The sequence below is a fragment of the Phyllobates terribilis genome, unplaced genomic scaffold (assembly GCF_046119375.1).
Source record: "Phyllobates terribilis strain yellow unplaced genomic scaffold, ASM4611937v1 Scaffold_11__3_contigs__length_659146591, whole genome shotgun sequence".
NCBI classification, from domain to species: Eukaryota; Metazoa; Chordata; class Amphibia; order Anura; family Dendrobatidae; genus Phyllobates; species Phyllobates terribilis.
The window spans coordinates 513,028,119-513,041,642 of record NW_027362771.1 but is presented as its reverse complement, the minus strand read 5'-3'; positions in this window follow the sequence as shown (position 1 = coordinate 513,041,642).

Genomic DNA, 13,524 nt, shown 5'->3' with positions numbered 1-13,524 from the left:
GTTCTTCGCCCGCTTCAACTTTACCCTACATTACCGCCCTGCGGGCAAGAACATTAAAGCCAACACCTTTTCCCGATCCCTCCTGTCTTCCAATCAAGAGGAGGAGCCTATGCATATCATCGATCCCTCCAAAGTGATGAATGTGGCCCACTTGGACCTGTCTCGTCTCCGACCCGGTAGGACGTTTGTAGTGGTTCCGGATCGTAAGAAGGTTCTTCACTGGGGTCATTCATCTAAACTAGCCTGCCTTACTGGCCAGAAGAAGACCTTCCTGCTCATTAGCCGGCATTACTGGTGGCCTACCCTGCGCAAGGATGTGGTAGACTTCGTCACGGCCTGTTCATCCTGTGTCCGCAACAAGGTTCCCAGACATCTTCCAGCCGGCTGTCTCCTGCCTCTTCCCGTACCTGCTGCCCCGTGGCAACACATTGCTATGGACTTTATTACTGATCTCCCTGTTTCTGCCGGTTGTACTGTCATTTGGGTGGTCGCTGACCTCTTTTCTAAAATGGCCCACTTTATCCCTCTGCCTGGTCTCCCGTCTGCATCTGTGCTGGCTAAGCACATCACATCTTTCGTCTCCACGGCCTACCCCTCCACATTGTGTCTGATCGCAGGGTCCAGTTTACTTTGCGCTTCTGGAGAGCTACGTGTAAGCTGCTGGACATCATCCTGGATTTCTCCTATGCTTACCATCCGCAGTCCAATGGCCAAGTGGAACGTATCAACCAGATCCTTACCAGCTACCTCCGGAACTTCGTCAACGCTCACCATACCGATTGGGTAGAGCTCCTACCATGGGCCGAGTTCTCCTATAACAACCATGAGAGCGAATCTTCTTCAAAGTCCCCATTCTTTCTGATCTACGGTCAACATCCCCGGATTCCCTTTCCTGTCACCGCTTCAGTGGAAAACCCTGCCACGGAGTCTCTTGTCAGCGAATTATCCACCATTTGGGAGGACACTAGATCCGCACTTCTTCAATCCTCCGAGCGGATGAAGAGACATGCCGACAAGAGACGCCTGGACCCACCTCAATTCCGTCCGGGAGACAAGGTATGGCTCTCCTCCAAACATGTTCGTCTCAAAATACCCTCCTATAAGTTGGGTCCACGGTTCATCGGTCCATTTGAAGTCCTCAAGCAAATCAACCGAGTAGCCTACAAGTTAAAACTCCCGGCCACCTTACGGATTCCCAACTCCTTCCACGCATCTCTCCTCAAATCAGTTGTGCTTAATTCTTTCTCCGACAATCCAGGTACCTCCCCAGCTCCGGTCTCCGCTGAGGACATCTATGAGGTAGAGAACATTCTGGCCACCAAGAGGGTAAGAGAACATTCTGGCCACCAAGAGGGATTGGAAGAGGTTTGGCCCAGAGGAGAGAACTTGGGAACCCAGGGAGAACATCCACGCCCCGATTCTCTTTCAAAAATTTCTTTCCGGCCGAAAAAAGAGGGGGCGTAAAGGGGGGGTACTGTAGTATAGGCGTCTCTGCCCCCTGACAGGCAGAAACGCCATCCCCCTTACCGCCGCGCTCCCTGCCTGGTGTCTTCCGGCTCTCCTGCTGCTGCTGCCGGCGAGCGCAGCTTCCCAGGCACTGTGCTTAGGACGCGCGCGTGCTCCCTCCCTCTTGAAGGGGCCGCGCGCTGTCCTAAGGAGTCCCTGGCCAATGGCCGGAGGACCTCTCATATTAAAGGATCCTCCTCCAAAATGGAGGTGCCCGTGCAAGGTTGTAGCTTTGTGCCCTAAACTCTGCTTCAGCCCTCAGGTCTAGTCCGCCAGCCTGACTACCAGTCCAGTCCACCAGCCTGACTACCAGTCCAGTCCGCCAGCCTGACTACCAGTCCAGTCCGCCAGCCTGACTACCAGTCCAGTCCGCCAGCCTGACAACCTGTCCAGTCCGCCAGCCTGACTACCAGTCCAGTCTGCCAGCCTGACTACCAGTCCTGTACGCCAACCTGACTACCTGTCTCCGCCAGCCAAGTGTACTCTCCAGCCCGACGTTCTGCCTACGATTCAAACCCGCCAGTCTGTCTATGGGCCTGGCTTGCCTGCCTACCCGGAGAACGTACCAGTTACCTGCCTTGCCTATCAGCCAGCCTACCTGGAGGCTCCTACCAGTTACCTGTCGTGCCTATCAGCCAGCCTACCTGGAGGCTCCTACCAGTTACCTGTCGTGCCTATCAGTCAGCCTAACTGAAGGCTCCTACCAGTTACACCTGCCGTGCCTACCCGGAGGCTCCTACCAGTTATCCATGGGATTCACCTGCTCTCATACAAGGACAGACCCAGAGTAGCACCTGGTTCCTCTGCTCGGTCCTTCCCTGGTTCACGGAGTCGATTGAGCCGCCGTGCGACCTTGGTCAGTCCGAGTTGATACCTAGTTACGCCCCTCTAGTCCCTCCTTGCACCGCAGCACAGAGGTTACACCACCCGGATCCGTAACACACTTGATGTGCAACACACAACACTTTCATTACACAGAATACACAACGCTTTCCCATTGTGTTCAATTGCTCCAAATGACTCTGCCCAGGCCTCTTGGAATGATCTTCCACTATCTGTTTTTGCTATTTTTGCTGTACTCATTTTTGGGTGTTTAAGACTTGGGAGTCTACAAAAACACAACATTTTTTAAAATGAAGCACAAAATACAAATCTATGTCTATATAAAAAAATAGCTGACACTCTTAATTAATACTAAAGAAATGGATATTCCCCGAATCAACAGTCTACTGCAGTGATTCTCAGCTGGGGTTCCTTTCGAATTTGCTGACCACCACAGCAAGAAGGCAATATTCCACTGACCACCAGCTTTATGACTGCTCTAAAAAGGAATCTGAGTGCATTTCATCTCCGCTGTAAATGCCTTGGACCTACTTCCTGGGGAATTTGCATTAAAGGAAATCTGTCAGCAAGTATTTGCCATGTAATCCGAGGACAGCAGTTAAAATACAAATATCAGTGATGTGTCACTTATCAGGCTGTGTGCTTTTGTTTACTTATAATGAAGGTTTTATATGAAGGGCATTATCATTGCTTTGATTAGCTTGCGCACTCCCACTGGCACTGGTCAGCCTCTGCTCCCTCCTGTGATAAGAAGCACACTGTCAATAGACAATTACGAGCGTGGCAATATCCCACATGTAGTCAAAAAGTTCTGTTTGGACAAACAACAGGGCTCAGAGTGGAAGGAGCAATATTTGAATTTTGGACACAAATTTCTCTGAAAAAGATGGCAGGCGACATGTTGCATTTGCAGGGCCCCTAAGGTGCCTAGGGGGTTAAGTTGGCGTGCACTCTGTCACGAGTCGAGGTGCAGATACAATGGGCTTGTAAGCCCAAGCTAGTACAATAAAGTTATTTCATCGCACTCTCATATTTTGAAAGGTGTAATTTATTTATACAGCATAAATTAAGATACTTTAACCAAACCAGAGGTGGGTGGTGACAATATAGCGAATATAGCAATATAGCGAGACGTTTTGGCCCGAACCGGCCTTATTCAATTCAGTCGCTATTTCTACTGGATGGTATGTATGTGTGGGATTTAGGCTGTGTGTTCAAGCAGATAGGACTCCTTTGAAGGTAAACTCTTAATCCAAATAGTGCTGGCTTGGATAAGCAAGTGGAAGCCGGTATACATCCGGTGTCTGGCTGGCAATGGCGGGTAGAGGTGCTGCTAGTGTGGCACCCCAGGGGTCTGGTTTTCCACAGTAATGTAATGTTATGTCTGAGAGCAGGTGGGAGGTCCTTTGGTCAGGGATCCTGTGCATGCCACACCTCCTGCCCAGTCTTGGGAGGGGAAGAACTTCCCCTATATAAACCCGGGGCTGAGGCAGGGTGAGTCAGACAAGAAGCAGCATAGGAAACAGCAGAGTTACAAGGAGTCAGGGGCTGGCAGCTGCAGAGTTCGCCCTGACTAAGAAGATTCTTTACCGGACCCGGAGTCCGAGGCTGTGGGGACTAACTCCTACCCAGCAGCAGAATCCGTCAGGCAGGGGATTTCAGGTCCTCTGGCCCAGAAGCCCGAAGGCACGGTCACACGCGTGGGACCAGCACCGCCATCGTGGAGCGGAAGCCATTAGAAGGCCCCGAGTCACCGGCCATACGGGTGAGCACCACACGGTACACTCAGGGACGTGGGCTACTTACATCAGCTTCTAGCAAGGTAGCCAGAAGAGTACAGTCAGTTTGGGAGGCCTACAACTACGCCTGGCCAGGGGAGATCCCATCTGCTCAAAGACTGACCAGGCCCCGTTTGCTAGCAAGTACTCCGGGAGGGTCTGTCGTTGTTACCAGTAAAGACCCTGAACTACACCGTACCGTCTCTGAGTGGTTCCTGCTACCCCCATCATCCACGTCGGCTGCCCTGAGGCCATACCCCTCCCGTTGGGGGTTATACTATCACGCTGCACATTCCTACCACCGGCCTCAGCGGTCTGCCCTGCAGCAGCAGCTCCCTGGCTGCACTCAACGGGTGGCGTAGTCCTCAACTATTTACTACTAATAGACTGCCGTCTAGTTTGACTCCCTGGGCACGGACCGGGTCACCGCCACGAGACTACAACCCTCCACTGATCCGGCTCCGGGTAGGCTCCCGCGTGCGCAACGCAGCGCGACACAGGCCCAGGGGCGCGTCAACTTTGGCGTAGTCGGCAGGATCTCGTGCCCGCAACCACCGGGTACTGCGTGCCTGAAAAGCAAAGACTGTTCAAACTTACCAGTGGTGAAGATTCCCGCTATCCGTGGAGGTTTCCCGCCATCCGGCGCCATCTTCTACAATCTTCCCGCCATCGGTGAAGTTTCCCGCCATCCGGCGCCATCTTCGGCCTTCTTCCCGCCATCCGTGGAGTTTTCCCGCCGTTGGACGCCATCTTGGGGACGCCGCGCGGGAAGAAGAGGGGCGTGGACTCTGAAAGCGCGCGAGAACTGAAGCCCCGCCTCACGTCCGGACGTTGCGTAAGGTCCTGGAAGGAGCCCAGCAGACGCCGACATCACAGGAGCGCGACGGAAGGTCCTCAACCCTGACGATCCACTGCGGAGCCGCGGCCTACGGAAGAGGATCATCGCAAGGTAGGCCACGGTCCACTAGGGGGGAGGAAGATGTCGGATACGGAGGAGAGCTTCACTGCCCCAACCCCCGCCAGCGCTACCGCTGCTGCAGTTATGCCCTTCACCATGCCCTATATCCCGGGAGCAGCCTGGCTACCCCAGTACTCAGGGGAGTCACATACCCTGCATGACTTTAGAGAAAAGCTGGATAGCCTCTTCCAGGTGTACCCCCTCACAGAAGAGCAAAAAGTGAGCATCCTGGTGGCCCAACTAACCGGGGCAGCCAAAAGGGAAGTAAAATCCTGGCCACCTGGGAGGAAGACTGTCGCAGGGATACTAACCCGGCTGAAGGACACCTTTGATACCCGCACCTCAGCCGAGATTAAGCTTAGATTCTACGGGTGCAAGCAGCGAGCGCATGAGAGTATAAGGGACTATGCACTAAACTTACAAGAGGCCCTGAGGGCCATAAAGCAGACCGACCCTGATGGGGTGGGAAACGAGGACAGGCTGTTGACTGAACAATTTATAGAGGGTTTATATTGCAATGCCCACCGAACCCAGTTGCGGGCAATGGCCTTACAGGATCCCCATCTGGACTTTGCACAGTTCAAGGACAGAGCCATCCGGGTGCTCCGAGAACCGGCACCAGGTGGCGTTGTGACCCACAGACGCCCCACTACCACTTACTACCAGGAGGCGGCGCCCTTGTCAGCAGGGCCTGTGGGAGCTGATGCGCAGGCTTTGGACAATGACCCGGCTCCAGACCTACACCATCAGGTCCAAGAGCTAGCTAAGAGCGTTGCTGCGCTAACCCGAACTGTGCAGTCTTTACAGGTTTCCACCCCAGGGAAGATCCAGCTGGCATCCGGACCGGAGGACATCCCGTGGCGTCGACAAAGGAGGACCCCACCGGCCAGAGGAAGACCCAGTGACCGATACAGCGAGGACGGACGACCCATCTGCCGCCGCTGCAATCAATCCGGACATATGGAAAGGTACTGTTCTTTAAACGGGCACAACCTGGGGTAGAGGGCCAACCCCCAGGAAAAAGATCACCAGGCCCATCGAACTGGCGCGACAGATATGTGGGAGGACGTCCAGTCTTGCCTGTGGTACTGGATGGCATTCCCATGAGTGCCCTACTGGATACCGGGTCACAGGTCACCACCATCCCGTACGTGCTCTTCAAGCAGTACTGGAATGACTCGGATATTACCCACTACCCTGACGACGACTTGAGTATCATCGCCAGCAATGGCCAGCCCGTGCCACAGATCGGATTTAAAGAGGTGGCCCTCAAAATCGGTAGAGTCGAACTGGCCGCACAGGGACTGATCATTGTAGATATTGATAAACATGAGAGTCACCCAAAAATAACTCTGGGAACTAACGTAATTGAAAATTGTCTTGCAGAGGTGATTTTCCTTTTACAGCAGGTTGCCAAGAACGCCAGCTCCGGCGAGCAGCGGGTGCTCCAGAAAGAGATCCGGGCACTGATGCAACGGCAACAAGTGGAACTCTCCGGCGGTGAGATTGGTAGCGTAAGAATGTGTGACCCTTTTCCTATTGCCATGCCCCCAAAAAGTGAAATGATGATTTGGTGCCGGGCAGCTATTGGTCTGAGAGGAAGAGATTACCAGGCAATGGTGGAACCAGTTTACTCAGACAGTAGGCCCACCATTTTGACAGCACGGGGGGTGGTCAATGTACGCCATGGGAGGGTGCCCATTCGCATAATAAATATCGGGGAGAGGGAAGTGTACCTGCCCCGGTATGCCACGCTAGCCAAATTATATACCACTAATCAAAATTCTATACAATCTGTGGAACCCTTGCCTCCATCTCACCCGGAGGAAGGTAACGGCTCTAAGAAAGACATGGAGGACTGGTGTCAGCAACTACATTTGGGTACTGATTCCACTCCCTCACATCAGAAACAAGGAGTCTATCGGGTGGTTCAAGAGTATGAGAGAGTGTTTAGTAAACACCCGTTAGACTTTGGGCGGGTCAAGGGGGTAGAACACCGCATCCCCACGGGAGATCATCCTCCCATAAAAGAGAGGTATCGACCCGTACCCCCTGCACACTACCAACACGCCAAGGGGATGCTTCGAGACATGAAGGAGGCTGGGGTAATCCGGGATAGCTGTAGCCCCTGGACAGCCCCACTAGTTTTAGTCAAAAAGAAAGACAACACCATGAGGATGTGTGTAGATTACCGGAAAATCAACCGTATCACACACAAGGATGCGTACCCCTTACCAAGGATAGAGGAGTCATTGGCTGCTTTAAGATCTGCTAACTTCTTCTCTACCTTGGATCTCACTAGCGGGTACTGGCAGGTTCCTGTAGCAGAGGCGGACCGGGAGAAGACAGCATTCACCACCCCGATGGGACTTAGCGAGTTCACCTGCATGCCGTTCGGACTCTGCAACGCCCCAGGAACCTTCCAACGATTAATGGAGTGCTGTCTGGGCCACAGAAACTTTGAGACGGTCCTGTTGTACCTGGACGATGTCATCGTATACTCCAAAACTTATGAGGACCACCTGAAACACCTGGCGGAGGTGTTCGAAGCTCTGGCGAGTTACGGCCTAAAGGTGAAACCCTCCAAGTGTCACCTCCTGAAACCAAAGGTGCAATACCTGGGACACGTGGTGAGCGCTGACGGAGTGGCTCCCGACCCCGATAAGATCACCGCAATTAAGGGATGGCCAAGCCCCTCCAGCGTAAAAGAAGTGCGGCAGTTCCTAGGGTTGGTAGGCTACTACCGAAGGTTTATTCCCGGTTTCACCAAAAAGGCAGCGCCTATGCAGGACCTCCTGATAGGCCAGTCCCGGAAGGCCAAGAACCAGAAGCCGCCCTTCAAATGGGAAGAGCTAGAAGAGGAGTCCTTCCGCCAGCTGAAGATGGCCCTCACGGGGGATGAAATCTTGGCGTACCCGGACTATAGCCAGCCCTTCATCCTCTACACCGACGCCAGTAACATCGGGCTAGGAGCCGTACTGTCCCAGATTCAGCAGGGGAGAGAACGAGTAATCTCCTATGCCAGCCGAAAACTGCGACCCACCGAAAGGAACCCCGAGAATTACAGCTCATTTAAGTTAGAGTTCCTGGCCGTGGTATGGGCAGTCACCGAGCGCTTTAGGCATTACCTCGCTTCTTCCCGGTTCACCGTATACACGGATAACAACCCGTTGATACACCTGGACACGGCAAGACTCGGTGCCCTGGAGCAGAGGTGGATGGCCCGTCTGTCCAACTACGAGTTCACAATCAAATACCGGGCAGGACGCTCCAATACTAACGCGGATGCCCTGTCCAGGATGCCCAACCTGCCGGACGAAGGAGAAGATCCGGAGGGACTGGAAGAAGTTGAACTCCCTGCGTTCCACCGTCATGGGACTATCCAGTATTCCCACCGGGTAAGGGGTAAGCAGGCTGCTACGTTGAACCCCTTACCCCACTACAACTGGGCGGAAACGCAAGACAGCGACCCTGCCGTCCGACTAGTGAAGGAGATGCTGACTCGGCCGGAGGCTCGCCTTGAACCAGACGCTCCGGAGGAAGCCAAACAACTATGGGCGGAGAAGAGTCGACTATTCCTTTACAAGGGGAAGTTGTGCCGCAGAATGGTCAACTCCCGGACGCATGAACTACTCTGGCAAGTAGTGGTGCCACGAAGAGACGCAGCCATGGTGATGGAGGCATACCACGACGGAGCTGGACACTTCGGGTGGAAAAAGCTGGAGTTCCTGCTGCGCGAGCGGTTCCACTGGGTAGGCATGAGGGGAACCATCGAGAAGTGGTGCAGAGACTGTGGCCCGTGCAATCTGAGAAGGAAGGACCGGGCCAGCCAGAAGACTCCCCTGCAGTCCATCGTCACCCGGCAACCGTTGGAACTGGTAGCCTTGGATCATGTAAAACTGACCCCAAGCAGAAGTGGCTACGTCTACGCGTTAACCATCGTGGATCATTACTCCCGGTTCTTGGTTGTCGTCCCCGTCAAGGACTTAACGGCTCAAACAGCAGCTAGAGCCTTCCAGCAGCACTTCTGCCGTCCACACGGGTACCCGGACCAAGTGCTGACGGACCAGGGACCTGCCTTTGAAGCGGAGGTCTTCCAGGAATTCTGCAATCTGTATGGCTGCCGGAAGATAAGGACGACACCCTACCATCCGCAAACTAATGGACTTTGTGAAAAAATGAACCAGGTGGTAATGGATCTTCTAAAAACATTGCCCCTGGAAGAACGCAGTCTGTGGCCTGAGAAGTTGCCCGATCTGGTGGACCTATACAACCACATCCCGGTAGGTTCCACCAACTGTACCCCGGCTTACCTAATGAGGGCGAGACCTGGTAAGTTACCTGTTGACCTGGAAATGGGAGTCCTGACACCTGAGGACACTTCACCAGAAACAGACTGGGACACAGAGAGGCAGCAGCAGTACCGGAGAGTACAAGAGAGCGTGGAGCGAAGTCTCTGTCAGGCTAGGGAAAGACAAGAGAAGACTTACAACCAGTATGCTCCCGCTGTTCCCCTGGTACCCGGAGAGCAGGTCTTGAAGAGGAAAAGACGGCTCCACAAGTTGGATGACCAGTGGGAGAAGGACCCGTACATCGTACTGCCCTCAAGCCACGAGAACCCGAAGGTCTGTACCATCAGTAAAGACGGAGGGGAAACCACAGCCATTGTGTCCCGGGACCACCTGAAGAAGTGTCCCGAACAACTGAGGAACCCTGAAGAGGAACAAGAAGACCATCGACCCGTGGGAGAAAGGGAAGATATGGTTAGTACCGTGCTCGGGGACTTCCCTCGGTCTTGGACTCAAGTCAATGGTGCAGTTGTGGTACCCGTACTCACCTTCCTCCAACCATCATCCCAAGAACCAACGGAGCAACGGGTAGAGCTGGAAGAACAGCCGGTCCAGGAGGCAGAAGACTCCACACGAGTAGAACAGGAGAATCAACCCTCTGCTTATAGTGAGCCTGCCGTACCCCTAGTGAGACAAAGAGCCGGTAGACAGCTGCCCAGTTTACCCTTGACAGCTCCTACACCCTGTAGTTCAGGGCCAGACAGTCAGCTCCGTAGGTCCACTAGGGCCACTAGAGGCCAGTTACCCGCACGCTGGAGAATTTGAAGTGTAAAAATAGTTTTATTTATGTTTATCTGTGTATTGTTGCTTGTGTATAATTTTGTGTTTCCAGTTGTTTTTAGGAAACCTTGGTGGATTTACCGGGAATCCTTGTACATAGTTGGAGCGTAACCCAGGATGGACTAGAGACTGTTAAGGACTCGGGGTAGGACAGACCCCTACCTGGTTACGTCTCCCTGTGTTGGTGAAATGGACACCTTGCTTCTTTCAGAGACTGCACCCGGTTGCGGACACGCCGTAACCATCTTTATATGTTTTCTTATTGTATTATTAATGTTTTTTTGCCTTGTTATGTTTTTCTAAATGTGTTTAGTCCCGGAGTACTAAATTTCACTAGGGGGGAATGTGGCACCCCAGGGGTCTGGTTTTCCACAGTAATGTAATGTTATGTCTGAGAGCAGGTGGGAGGTCCTTTGGTCAGGGATCCTGTGCATGCCACACCTCCTGCCCAGTCTTGGGAGGGGAAGAACTTCCCCTATATAAACCCGGGGCTGAGGCAGGGTGAGTCAGACAAGAAGCAGCATAGGAAACAGCAGAGTTACAAGGAGTCAGGGGCTGGCAGCTGCAGAGTTCGCCCTGACTAAGAAGATTCTTTACCGGACCCGGAGTCCGAGGCTGTGGGGACTAACTCCTACCCAGCAGCAGAATCCGTCAGGCAGGGGATTTCAGGTCCTCTGGCCCAGAAGCCCGAAGGCACGGTCACACGCGTGGGACCAGCACCGCCATCGTGGAGCGGAAGCCATTAGAAGGCCCCGAGTCACCGGCCATACGGGTGAGCACCACACGGTACACTCAGGGACGTGGGCTACTTACATCAGCTTCTAGCAAGGTAGCCAGAAGAGTACAGTCAGTTTGGGAGGCCTACAACTACGCCTGGCCAGGGGAGATCCCATCTGCTCAAAGACTGACCAGGCCCCGTTTGCTAGCAAGTACTCCGGGAGGGTCTGTCGTTGTTACCAGTAAAGACCCTGAACTACACCGTACCGTCTCTGAGTGGTTCCTGCTACCCCCATCATCCACGTCGGCTGCCCTGAGGCCATACCCCTCCCGTTGGGGGTTATACTATCACGCTGCACATTCCTACCACCGGCCTCAGCGGTCTGCCCTGCAGCAGCAGCTCCCTGGCTGCACTCAACGGGTGGCGTAGTCCTCAACTATTTACTACTAATAGACTGCCGTCTAGTTTGACTCCCTGGGCACGGACCGGGTCACCGCCACGAGACTACAACCCTCCACTGATCCGGCTCCGGGTAGGCTCCCGCGTGCGCAACGCAGCGCGACACAGGCCCAGGGGCGCGTCACTAGCACCTAGCTTGTGGAGAGGCCTAAGGTGCCTAAACAGCAAAAAAAAAACACAACAGACCCCATTTTGGAAACTACACCCCTCAAGGATTATATAATTAGGATTTAGAACCCAAAAGTACTACATATCTGATAACATTAGGTCGTCATATTGAATGCATTGTCATTAGTGTTGAGCACAAGTGCTCGCTGCTCGAGTCTGCATCGGGTGCTCGGGTATGCACCGAGTATCACGGGTGCTCGAGTGACATGCTCCCTGCGTTTTGCGGCTGTTAGATAGCCAAAACAAATGTGGGAATTGCCTGCCATACATGAACAATCCCCTCATGATTTTTTTGGGTGTCTCCTTAAACGTATCTACCGAACACCAACACCTCCACTCCTCTCCTCACCAGGCTGTACAAGACATAACGCTGGCAATCCCAGATAGCCAGAGCAGATACTATATAGGAGAGGGGAGTGACTGATGCTGCACAGCTGAGAACTTCCAAATAGAAGCTACAGAGACTCAAAGCTGAGCATATTAACTCCTGCACTGCTGAAGAATCTAGCACCATTTAATATGAGGGAGAAGTGCTTCTGTTCAATGCAGGAGTAGGTTAACTCAGAAGCTGCAGTCTTCTGAGACTCCTCTCTGTACCCGTGACATGACCTTAGCCAGTTCTTTACCCATCTTCATATACAGTAGTTCCACCAAGTCCTTGCTTCTGGAGCTTCAGTATAAGGCTGTTATGTGGTACAGTATCAAATACCTTTGCAAAGTCCAGATAAATCACACCAGCCGCATTACCAACATCCAGATTTACACTTACCTCCTCATAGAAGCCCAACATGACTTATTCTTCATGAATCCATGCTGGTTGTTAGTTATTATGATATTCTCTGCAATATATTTCTGCAGGTCATCTCTTATGATGCCCTCAAAAAGTTTGCACACTACTGATGTCAGACTTACCGCACGGTAGTTGCCTGGATCCACCTTCTTACCTTTCTTAAATATCGAAATCACATCAGCCATCCTCCAATCCTGTGGCACCAACCCTGTTACAAGAGAGTCAAAGAAGATGAGACACAGCGGTCTGTCAATTACTGAGCTCAACTCCCTCAGCATCCGTGGATGAATACCATCTGGGTTGGGGGATTTGTCAATGTTTAATTTGCTCAGAGACAGGTCTACTTCTCATGTTAAATTAGTTATATCAGGTGGTGAACTTTGTTGCCTTGTAGAATGATCCCTGGAAAAGTCAGTTCGTTGGTGAACACAGATAAAAAGTGCATGTCTAAAATCGCAGCCCTTTCTTTGTTCTCTATACTTATCTTGTTATTATCATCTTTTATACCATCCGTTTTTTCTTTTTGGCATTGATGTATTTATGAATTTTGGGGGGATTTATTTTAGTGTCGCTGGGGATTTGTGTTTCAGTAGCTAACTTTGCTAGCTTGATTTCTTTTTTACATTTCTTGTTGAAATCTTTATATTCCTGAAAGATTTTGAATGTCCTTTGTTTTTGTCTTATTATACTTTGAACTGTCTTATTTATCCATAACGGTTTCTTTTTATTCCTGGACATTTTATTACCAGAGGGTATAAGTTCTAGTAGTAATTCCTTAAACATGTCCCATTTATGTTCGTTATCCCCAGTTACCATGACATGGTCCCAGTCTACACGATAAAGATTTTCCCTTAATTTGTTAAAATCAGCTTTACTAAAGTTCCAGGTTTTTGCATTTCCACTTTGAAATTATTTATTGAATACTACGTTGAAACTTACCATATTATGGTCGCTGCTGCCCTATAGATCTGAAATTGTATCACATCTATTTGATAGAATCAGATCCAGCAGATTACCTCCCCTGGTTGGATCATCTACCAGCTGGGAGAGGTAATTGCCCTGAACTGTGGATAAGAACGTGCAGCTTTTAGAACAACCAGCAGACTCTATGTCCCATTGAATGTCTGGATAGTTAAAATCCCCCATTATACGGAGCCTATTATATGCTGTCTTTT